Source organism: Homarus americanus, unplaced genomic scaffold (genome assembly GCF_018991925.1).
Source record: "Homarus americanus isolate GMGI-L3 unplaced genomic scaffold, GMGI_Hamer_2.0 scaffold39155, whole genome shotgun sequence".
In the NCBI taxonomy this organism is placed as follows: domain Eukaryota; kingdom Metazoa; phylum Arthropoda; class Malacostraca; order Decapoda; family Nephropidae; genus Homarus; species Homarus americanus.
Genome location: NW_024737042.1, coordinates 20200635 through 20211873, shown reverse-complemented (window position 1 = coordinate 20211873; position 11239 = coordinate 20200635).

The following is an 11239-nucleotide window of genomic DNA, read 5'->3' as shown; positions in this document are numbered from 1 at the left end:
CTCACAATATATATATATATATATATATATATATATATATATATATATATATATATATATATATATATATATATATATATATATATATATATATATATATATATATATATATATATATATATATATATATATATATATATATATATATATATATATATATAATAAATATAGATACCACAAGGAAAGAAAGAAAACACAGAAGTTCCCAAGCGCTTTCGTGTAATTCACATCTTCAGGGGTGGTGCAGACTGTACTCACAGAGCCACAAAGTGCATAACATGATTAAGCTTAATATCATCCTCTTTTATTGACTTCAATCTTAACTTTAAGAAAACAATTATTGAATAATAGATATGCATAGTATAATTTCGTTATGTTATCTTTCGTGTGTGCCTGACAAGAGTTGGCCAGCTTATGTTTATTCACCAATATCTACACAACACAACTTCAAATATTCCTTCCCCTCACTCCTCCCAGCACACACATCTCCCAACAATGGTGGAGACACTTTGTCGATTCGTTGATTTGAGAAATTGGGCACACGTGATGTTTAGAGGAATTAGGTCAGTTTTTTTTTGTGGGGGGTTGTGTGTGTGTGTGTGTATACGAGTGAATATATTATAGTCATGATCAATTGTTGTGTCGCCCGTGATCTCAACCGTTCCTACCGAGGACTGACCTGACTGTTCCCAGGCGACCTCACTTAGGTACCTTCTTAACTCCTCATAATCTGCCAATCGAAAATCTGGGACTCTGACCATATTGTCATTGTTTTTCGTTTCCCAATTTAGGTTGAACCTGATTTCTCTGTGATTACTGTTCCTTAGTTCTTCCCCTATTGTGATGTCTATGATAATATTTTCTTTATTTGTTAACACTAGGTTTAATATATTGTCACTTCTAGAAGGTTCTGTAATTAGTTGTTTTAAAAAATATTCCTGACTTCATAGTCACCTACAATGTTGTCCCAGTCAAGTTGAACTCCCCCATAATGCACAGGTTGTTTTATTTTGCTACCCTACTCATTTCCAGCCATATGGGCAGAGTTGCTTCTTTCCCAAGACTTGGGGGCCTGTAACTCCCTCCCATAATAAGTTTTTCTCTTCCTTCCGCAATTTCTGCCCATACAGACTTGGTTCCTATTTCACCCTTTATTGAATTATTAATACAACATTTTAATGTATCCCTGGTGAAGAGTGCGACCCTTTCCCCCTTCCTACCTTCCCTATATCTTGCACTAGTCAGGCCGCACCTCAATTATGCTGTTCAGTTCTGGTGCCCTTATTATAGAATGGATATCAATTCACTAGAGTCGGTGCAGTGAAGAATGACGAAAATGATTCCGGGACTTAGAAACCTTCCATATCAATATAGATTAAATAAACTAAACTTGCATTCCCTAGAAAGACGAAGAGTGCAGGGAGATATGATAGAAGTATTTAAGTGGGTGAATGGAATCAATAAAGGAGATATAGATAAAGTTCTGATAATATCCGGGCAGGATAGGACTCGAAACAACGAATTTAAGTTGGATAAGTTTAGGTGTAGGATGGAGATAAAAAGCAACTGTTTCACAAATAGGGTGGTAGACGAGTGGAACAAGCTTAGCAACTTTGTAGTAAGTGCTGGAACTCTGGAAAGTTTTAAAAGGAGGCTAGATAGATTGATGTATGATAGAGAGTGGTTGTACCTCTAGACAGGAGCTGCCATGCACAAGCCAACCGGCCTATTGCAGACTCCTTATTATCTTATGTTCCAATTAAAAGGTATTGGCCGGTAAGGTTAATACCGAGAAAAGAAAAGCAAAGAGGAATAATGAACTGAAGGTAGCAAGGGAAGCGAATTCAAACAGCAAGAGATTCTATCATATGTATCAAACTAAAACAAAAGAAAAGATTGGACCAATACAGTCAGATACCGGGGAGCTAACTGATAATGACGGAGAAATGAGCAATAATCTGAAGAAATATTTTTCAACAGTTTTCACCACTGAAAATTTAAACATAATACCTGAGGTACCAACTCTATACAGAGAGTGAAGAAAATAAATTAAGCAAGATAGTAGTGACTAGTAACGATATTAGTAAGCAAATAGACAAACTAATGCCTAATAAGTAACCAAGTCCCGATGAGATATTTCCCAGAGTATTAAAGGAATGTAAGGAAGAGCTTTGTATGCCCTTAGCAAAGTTGTTTAACATGTCCTTGAAAACGGGTGTAGTACCAGAATCCTTTAGGATACCGAATGTAATACCGATTTTCAAGAAGGGAGATAGATCACTATCCTCTAACTACCGTCCAATTAGTCTAACATCAATTGTAGGCAAATTATTGGAAGACATCATTTCAATCTCTATTCGAAATCACAAGCGGGTGCTTATGTCTAACTAATCTATTAACATTCTTTTCATCTGTTTTCGAATCAGTGGACGAGGGACACAATTATGATGTGGTATATCTCGACTTTAGCAAGGCCTTCGACAGAGTTCCCCACGAAAGAATAATAAGAAAAGTGGAGGCTCATGGCAATAAATGCGATATTCTAAAATGGACTAGGGCGTGGTTACAGGACAGGAAACAGCGAGTGAACATTAACGGCACTAAATCCCATTGGAGCAACGTCATTAGTGGAGTTCCCCCAAGGCTCAGTACTTGGACCATTATTATTTATTATATAAATAAACAACATAGATATCGGCGTAGACAGCAACATAAGTAAATTTGCTGATGACACTAAAATAGGGCGTGTAATTAAATCTGACGAGGCCTCCGCACAACTACAGGAAGGTTTAAAAAAAAATTTCGTATGGTCTGAAAAATGGCAGATGAAATTCAATGTTGACAATTGTAAAGTACTCAGTATAGAAGATGTAAACAAGGAAACCAGATACAAGATGAACAACGATGTTATTGAGATATCCGACTGAGAGAAAGATTTAGGAGTAATGATAAGTAGGAATCTTAAGCCAAGTAAGCAATGTGTATTTGCTCGTAACAAGGCTAACAAAGTACTTGGGTTCATCCAAAGGAGTGTTAGTTACAAGATTAGCGAGGTCATCTTAAAACTATATCTTGTGCTTGTGAGATCTCAGTTGGATTACGCAGTTCAATTCTGGTTCACCGTATTACAGAATGTATATAGAATCCTAGGAAAGCATTCAGAGGAGAATGACAATACTAATCCCGGACATTAGGAAACTTGAGTACAGAGACAGGTTAAAGCTTCATAATTTGCACTCCCTCGAGAGATGTAGAGTGAGGGGCGATAAGAATAATATTAAAAAAAAATGAGTAATGCAGTAGGACGCAAACACTTCATGAAAATGAATGACGTCAACAGCTCCTTAGTGATCACTCTATTGTTTGTTTTTTGTGGGGAATAACCCTTCAGGGCACAGGTCCTCGACTCACAACGGGGATTGGGGGTTGGGGGTGGCAAAGAAAATAGAGCGACAGATTGTAAGAGGATGGAAACACAATAAGGCAAAGCAATCCACAGTTTGGCTGTGTGAGGAATAAAGGAACTACCATAACGGGTTACCGTACGTAGCAAACATCCACACACAAGCGGTGGGCACCGCGGGCAAGACGAGTGTTATAAGCTCATTGCCTTGCCGGTTGAACACAGAATGCCAAATCCATCGAACATTGCCCCCTTAAAGTACCTATAAAAAAGAAAGAGAGAGAGAGTGAAGCAACATTGCGATGAAGAGAAAGGAAAGAGAGATTATTGACTAAAGGAGGACAGTTAATAAGACGAAACGCCTTTGATTCCACCCTATCTAACAGTTGGACAGAAGAACCAGAGCAGTATTCCAGGTTAGGACGAATCCCTTATAAACCTGAAGCTCAGGAGTGATTGTAAAGTGAAAGCTTTGGTAGAAGATGTGATAAAATGCACTAATGCCATCCAGTATAACCCCAGCAATGCTGTCAGCACATACCGAGGCGTCCCTAGTGGAAAAACAACATTTGTCCCAGGGAAAGTCGGAGAAGAATTCTCGAGAGGATTGCTAGTTTGCCCTCCGATACTTAGCGTTTAGTGGGGGTTGGGGAGGTGGTCGTGTCCAGTTTGATTTATTAGAAATAATATTGTGATTAGAAGACCCTAAAGGGGCAGAAATTGAATATGAATACAAACATTGACAATAGTAATATCGGAAATAACAACAAAATAATGGTTAACAATAATATGTTTGTGTGTTGTACAGTCTCTATAAATGTTGAGTTAGTGCGTATGTATGATGTTTGCCAATGTGTGTGTGTGTGTGTGTGTGTGTTTACAAGAGTGGTGTGGTGTACATGAGTGTGACGTGTGTTTGTGTGTATTGGTGTATGTATGTGCGATATTAGGATATATGAATATTACTAACATAACATAATTTCTGTATGTATCTGAGCGGTTCTATGTCTGTTTCCGTGAAAGTGAACATCATAATACTTTCGCAAATAAAATTAAATAAAAAATTATTTCCCATCAAAAGTCTCAGCAAAACAAATACTAAACTCTTGCCAATGACAGAAAGGCAGTGTAACCCATTCTCTTTCATCAATCAAGAGGCGGATGACGCGGCCGTTGAACCAGGAAGTGTCTTCCGTCGAGCACTTCAGGGTTGCACACCGTTACAACTTGCTAATGTTAAGATGACCTGGCCGTCTCGCTGTCATAGCAATGCCTACCCCACCCCTGGACACGGGCTGACCATTTTTACTGTTATATGGGACCAGTGTTGGCGTTACCTCGAACTGGCCTTGGCAGTCCCTCAGACTGGGTTTAGTAATTGTTCGCCAGGGTTGTTTAAGGCTATGCTTGGCCAGTGTCATGGTGTTTATAGCATCATGAAAAGAACATTCCGAAGAAGGTGATTTCTCTGGTCTAGTTCTCCACCTTCTGGAGAACTGCAGTCACTGACCCCCGATAAGAAGAAGACGCCTTAAGAGGTCTGCTCTTATTAAAGGAAGAATCGTAAGATAAGGTTTGAGTTGTTGTATATGAAGTTTTTTGAGTCAACTTAGTTACTTCATGATGTTAGAGAAAAAGCCAGGGTTTATGAAGATGATGCCCGAGTCGGTCTGGTTACTTTAATTCCATTTGAAGACGTCTACATGCAAATTATTTATAAATTGAAACACGCCTCTGTATGAACTTTATTATACATAATTTTTGTTTAACCAATAATAACCATAAAAAATTAACTGTCATGTTCGCTGCTACCCGCTGACGTATTTTCAATTATGTTACAACGGGAAATTAATGACACACACACACACACACACACACACACACACCACACGCATTATACATTGTTATGCCATGTGTTGCAATGTTGCACATGAGGGCCAAATGGCATACAGGTTTACTAAAATGCTTATAGGTTCGGTTGAAATTCGATAAGGCTCTCATTAATTAAGTGCAGCTTTGGTTTACGGTCTTGTAAAATCATATAACATTTCAATCGTTTAGGGCTAAAATGTATATTACAATATGAAATATGGACATGGGATTGGTTTAGTATTTGTTCCTAGTTACCTGTCTGTAACTAGACTTAAACAACATAAATATAGTGTTAGGGCAGGCCAGGAATCTAATGCTCTGTTTGTTCATTTGAGGGATAATAAGCATTGCATTGACTGGGATAATGCCTCCTCAATATTACCTTGTTATTCAATTAACAGTAGGAACATTATAGAATATAGTCTCATTAAACATACCAAAGCAGTCAACATGAATTTGAGTAATGGCATGTACAAACTGGACAATTTTGTAATTAAGAAGATTTGTAACCAGGTGAGAAGGTTGGGTCATCTTACCCTCTGACCTGACTACCGACCGTTGCTGTGCTTTTTAAAGATTAGTAGGGTCATTACCTAATACCTGACCAATGTGGACTTAATCTCACCCTCCTCTGTATATATACACCTTGTTTTGTACTCCTTACTCTGTACTCACCCCTGAAGATGTGAATTACACGAAAGCGCTTGGGAACTTCGTGTTTTCTTCTTTCCTTGTGGTTATCAGCATATACCTGGATCACGCGTACCTACAGTGATTTACTTGCATATATATATATATATATATATATATATATATATATATATATATATATATATATATATATATATATATATATATATATATATATATATATATTAAGAAACATAAAAATTGTTCCTATGATGTATATGGAAAAATCTCATGAGTATTTATATTTATTTGAACCTAACAAATGAACCATTTATCTCTGACAAGTCCTTTCATATCAGGAAACTAATTATTAACGTTTTAAAAACCCTTAAATCCAGTACCTGGTAATGTACTGTGTTCAACAAGCGAGTACAAGCACACCTTCTTTTTTCTTTTTTTTTACGGGAATTATCTCACCCGGGCACAGGTCGAACGACCCACAGCGGGGCCTAGGGGGCGAAAACATAAGAATAGAAAGAAATTAAATATAGAAAAGGAAAACGTTATATTAATCTACACCACGAAGATGACGGAAAACCAGCTTCTTAAAGTGAGACAGATTGTATGAGTATGGAAACACAGAACAAGGCAGAGCATTCCACACAGTTTGGCTGTGTGAGAAAAAGAAGGATACACTATAACGGGTTATTCTAGTGTGACCGACATCAACAGAGAAACGGTGGGAACCGCGGGCGAGACGTGTGTTACGAGCCCACAGCCTTGCCGGCGAACATTGTCCGTTAAAAGAGAGAGAGTGAAGCAACATTGCGGCAAAGAGAAAGGGAAAAAAGATTGTCAGCTAAAGGAGGAGACTTAATAAGATGAAATGCCTTTGATTCCACCCTATCTAACAGTTGGACAGAAGAAGAGCCACCCCAGATGTGAGAGCAGTACTCCAAGTTAGGACGAATGAATCCCTTATATATACTTGACGCAACTGCTCAGGAGTGAAGTAGCTGCGGCATCTGTTCAGCATTTCCAACTTTCGGGAGGAAGCTTTAGCAATGTTAAGGATGTGTGGCTTCCATGACATATGAGAGGAAATGGTGAGGCCTGGCATATCTATTTTAGAATTTGGCAGAATGATAGCGTCATGAAATGTAATTGGTGGGAGATCATCTAATTTAGAAAGTGTAATTGGTAAATACTGAGTTTTATTACTATTGACTTTAACCAAGTTTCTACCTCCCCATTCGGAGATGCTGCACAGATCCGCATTGATAGATGTAATGATATCAGCTCTAGAAAGAGATCAAGTTTGAGAGTTAGGGGGAAGGGAAAATGTGAAGAAGAGTGAAGAGTGGAATCATCAGCGTAAGAATGGATAGAATTAGTTGTAGTATGAAGTAAATCATTGATAAAAAGAAGGAAGAGAGTAGGTGAAACAAGAGAACCCTGTGGGACACCACTACTGTATTGGTAGAGAAAGAGCGAGAGATCGATCCCTCGACAACAACTGTCATGGATCAGTTTTCAAGGAAGCTAGAGATTAGAAAACAAAGTGGGGGAGAGAAACCATAAGAGGGAAGTTTAGAAGGCAAAGACTTGTGCCATACCCTGTCAAATGCCTTGGAGATGTCGAGGGCCACGACGAAAGTTTCCCCATAATCCCTAAGAGAGGATGACTTAACGTACTAATACCACAAACATTAACTAGTACTCATGTCAGAAACGGACCAAAATTAGTTCCTCATTTTTTAACATATCATCTTACTTTTCCCTGCCTCCCTCAGCTGGGTCAGTGTCCCTCCACTCAATTGGACCATATCATCATCAACTGGAGCTGTCTACCTCTCACCAACCTCACTGACTCATTTTACGCCAGTACCCTCACCACACATCTTTGGGGCGAGACCTTAACTCATCGTTGCCAGATCTTCTCCACCTATACCTAAAATAGGCCTTATTTCTGAGTCAGAGTCTCCATTACTGGGATACCATAATCGATATAATAGCATTCACATTCACTGAAACATGGATCAACCTAGACACACGTGAGTTACCGGTCGAATACCAAATAGCGGGTTACAAACTGTTCCATACCGATAGGCAGACCAGGAAAGGAGGCGGAGTAGCAATCTATGTTAGGGATAATCTGAAGTGTGAAATAAATAAGGAAATAAAAACTGAGAGGAGTACAGAAACAATTTGGATAGAATTAATCGACGGAAGGGAAAAATTAATCACAGGAGTAATATATAGACCTCCCAATCTTGATAGAGTCAATGAGCGCCTTATCTGGGATGAAATGCGCAGGGCTTCCATAGACAACAAAGTCTGTATAGTAGGCAACTTTAACCTTGGCCAAATAGATTGGACTGACCTTACAGGTAACTCAGAATCAGAGGATTTTCTCGAGACGATCCAGGACTTTTTTCTAAGTCAACATATAACCGAACCCACCCAGGGTAATAATATACTCGATTTAGTTATGTCAAACAGAGAAAACCTCATTAGAAATGTCGAGGTAGGGAACAAACTTGCAAACAGTGATCACAAAGAAATTAGATTCCAGTTAGATTTTCAGGGCAGACGTAAGGAAAATTTCACTAAAGTACCAGATTTCAGAAGGGCAAACTTTGACAGTTTAAAGAGGCAGCTGAGAGAGGGGGTGTCGCTCTTGGCCGTGAACCTGACAGATGACACTGACCTGATAACGAGATCTGAGATTGCTGAGTTCCACGGCAATTTAAATAGTGAGTTACTTAATGCACAAAGGCAGAACATACCATACAAAAAACTCAGATCAGACAACAATGACCCTAAATGGATAAATAATTATTTAAAGAACATCATTGGCCAAAGGAAGGCTATAGGTAGAAGGACAAATCGTGGCGAAATTCACCTCCGGGATTATTATAGGGTATTCGCGAGTAGGGTTAAAACCGAGATAGGGAAAGCCAAGAAGAATAATGAGGTAAGGATAGCAAGGGAGGCGAAGACAAACCCCAAAGGATTCTACCATATATATCAAACTAAAACACAAGAAAAGATTGGACCAATAGGGTCAGACACCGGCGAGCTCACTGATAACGACAGAGAAATGAGCAATAATTTGAGTAAATATTTTTCAACAGTTTTCACCACCGAAAATTTAAACATGATACCCCGGGCACCGACTTTATTCAGAGATAGTGAAGAAAACAAATTAAGAGAGATAGTAGTGACTAGTAACGATGTTAGTAAGCAAATAGACAAACTAAAGCCTAATAAGTCACCTGGTCCCGATGAGATATTTGCCAGAGTATTAAAGGAATGTAAGGAAGAGCTTAGTATGCCTTTAGCAAAGTTGTTTAACATGTCCTTAAAAACAGGTGTAGTACCAGAATCCTGGAGGATAGCGAATGTAATACCGATTTTCAGGAAGGGGGATAGATCACTATCCTCTAACTACCGCCCAATCAGTCTAGCATCAATAGTAGGCAAATTACTGGAAGCAATCATTTCAAACTCTATTCGAAACCACCTGGAGAAGCACCGATTGATCAATGATTCCCAGCATGGCTTCACAAGCGGACGTTCATGTCTAACTAATCTATTAACATTCTTTTCATCAGTTTTCGAATTGGTGGACGAGGGGCACAATTATGATGTGGTATATCTCGACTTTAGCAAAGCCTTCGACAGAGTCCCGCACGAAAGACTAATTAGAAAGGTAGAAGCACATAGCATCAAAGGTAATATCCTTAAATGGATAAGGGCGTGGTTACAGGACAGGAAACAGAGAGTGAGCATTAATGGCACTAAGTCCCATTGGAGCAACGTCACAAGTGGAGTTCCCCAAGGCTCAGTACTTGGACCATTATTATTTATTATATACACAAACGACATAGATATCGGCATAGACAGCAACATAAGCAAATTTGCTGATGACACTAAAATAGGATGTCTTATTAAATCTGACGAAGACTCCACAAAACTACAGGAAGATCTAAAAAAAATTTTCGAATGGTCTGAAAAATGGCAGATGAAATTCAACGTGGACAAATGTAAAGTACTCAGTATAGGAGATGTAAACAGGGAAACCAGATACCAGATGAACAACGATGCCATAGAGAAATCCGACTGCGAGAGAGATTTAGGAGTAATGATAAGTAGGAACCTTAAGCCAAGTAAACAATGTGTTTTTGCTCGTAACAAGTCTAATAAAGTACTTGGGTTCATACAAAGGAGTGTTAGTTACAAGACTAGCGAGGTCATCCTAAAATTGTATCTTGCTCTTGTGAGACCACACCTGGATTAGGCAGTTCAGTTCTGGTCACCGTATTACAGAATGGATATAGAATCCTTGGAAAGAATTCAGAGGAGAATGACAAGACTAATCCCGGGCATTAGGGGCGACCTGATAGAGGTGTATAAGTGGAAGGCAGGGCTAAACAAAGTCGACATTACAAAGGTACTCAAACTATCCAACCAGGAGCGAACTCGTAACAATGGTTTTATATTAGACAAATTTAGATTTAGGCGTGAAATAGGTAAACACTGGTTTGGAAACAGAGTAGTGGATGAATGGAACAAGTTACCAAATATTATCATTAACTCGAATACGCTGAATAGCTTCAAACATAGGTTGGATGCTTATATGAGCAATAGGGGTTGGGTGTAAACGGGACTGCCCAGTATGGGCCAATAGGCCCGCTGCAGTTTCCTCCATTCTTATGTTCTTATGTTTACCTCAATTACCTGGAGCTCCACCACTGTATCACAACACCACACTTTACTTTGCCCTTTTACGCCCGATTAACTATACCACCTAAACCACCACATTTCTTCTCCACTATGATTGTAACCGGGACCTTTGACATATAGGGAAGGGGTTTTCAATGAGTCACAATCAGGGTAATACAACCCTACAGGTGTTCATATACAAGGTTTTGAGTTTGTGAGGTCAATGTTGACATAACCATAGAAATCTGAAGGCATTAATCTTGTTGTTTGTTAGATAACTACACCAGCTGTTAGTATAAAGATAAGAATATTGCTGCAGAGTGCTTAATCCCGTCTGTGGAAACGGTCATGAGTTGTGTGTATTTTTAATGCACCTGCGTGGTGTTTATTTACCAGTCTAGGTCGATAATCTGAGTACATTCTAAGAGTAAGAATATCTTAGGTTTTTAAAGATGGAATTCTAATACACTTTATATCATCATTGAAAATCAAGTAAATCGTGGATGATTGTATATCCAATACCACAACACCTTCCGTCCGCACACACTCCTGACGTGGGTCACACATTAAGCGTGGAAACTACCATTATTCACACACCGAGGGAGA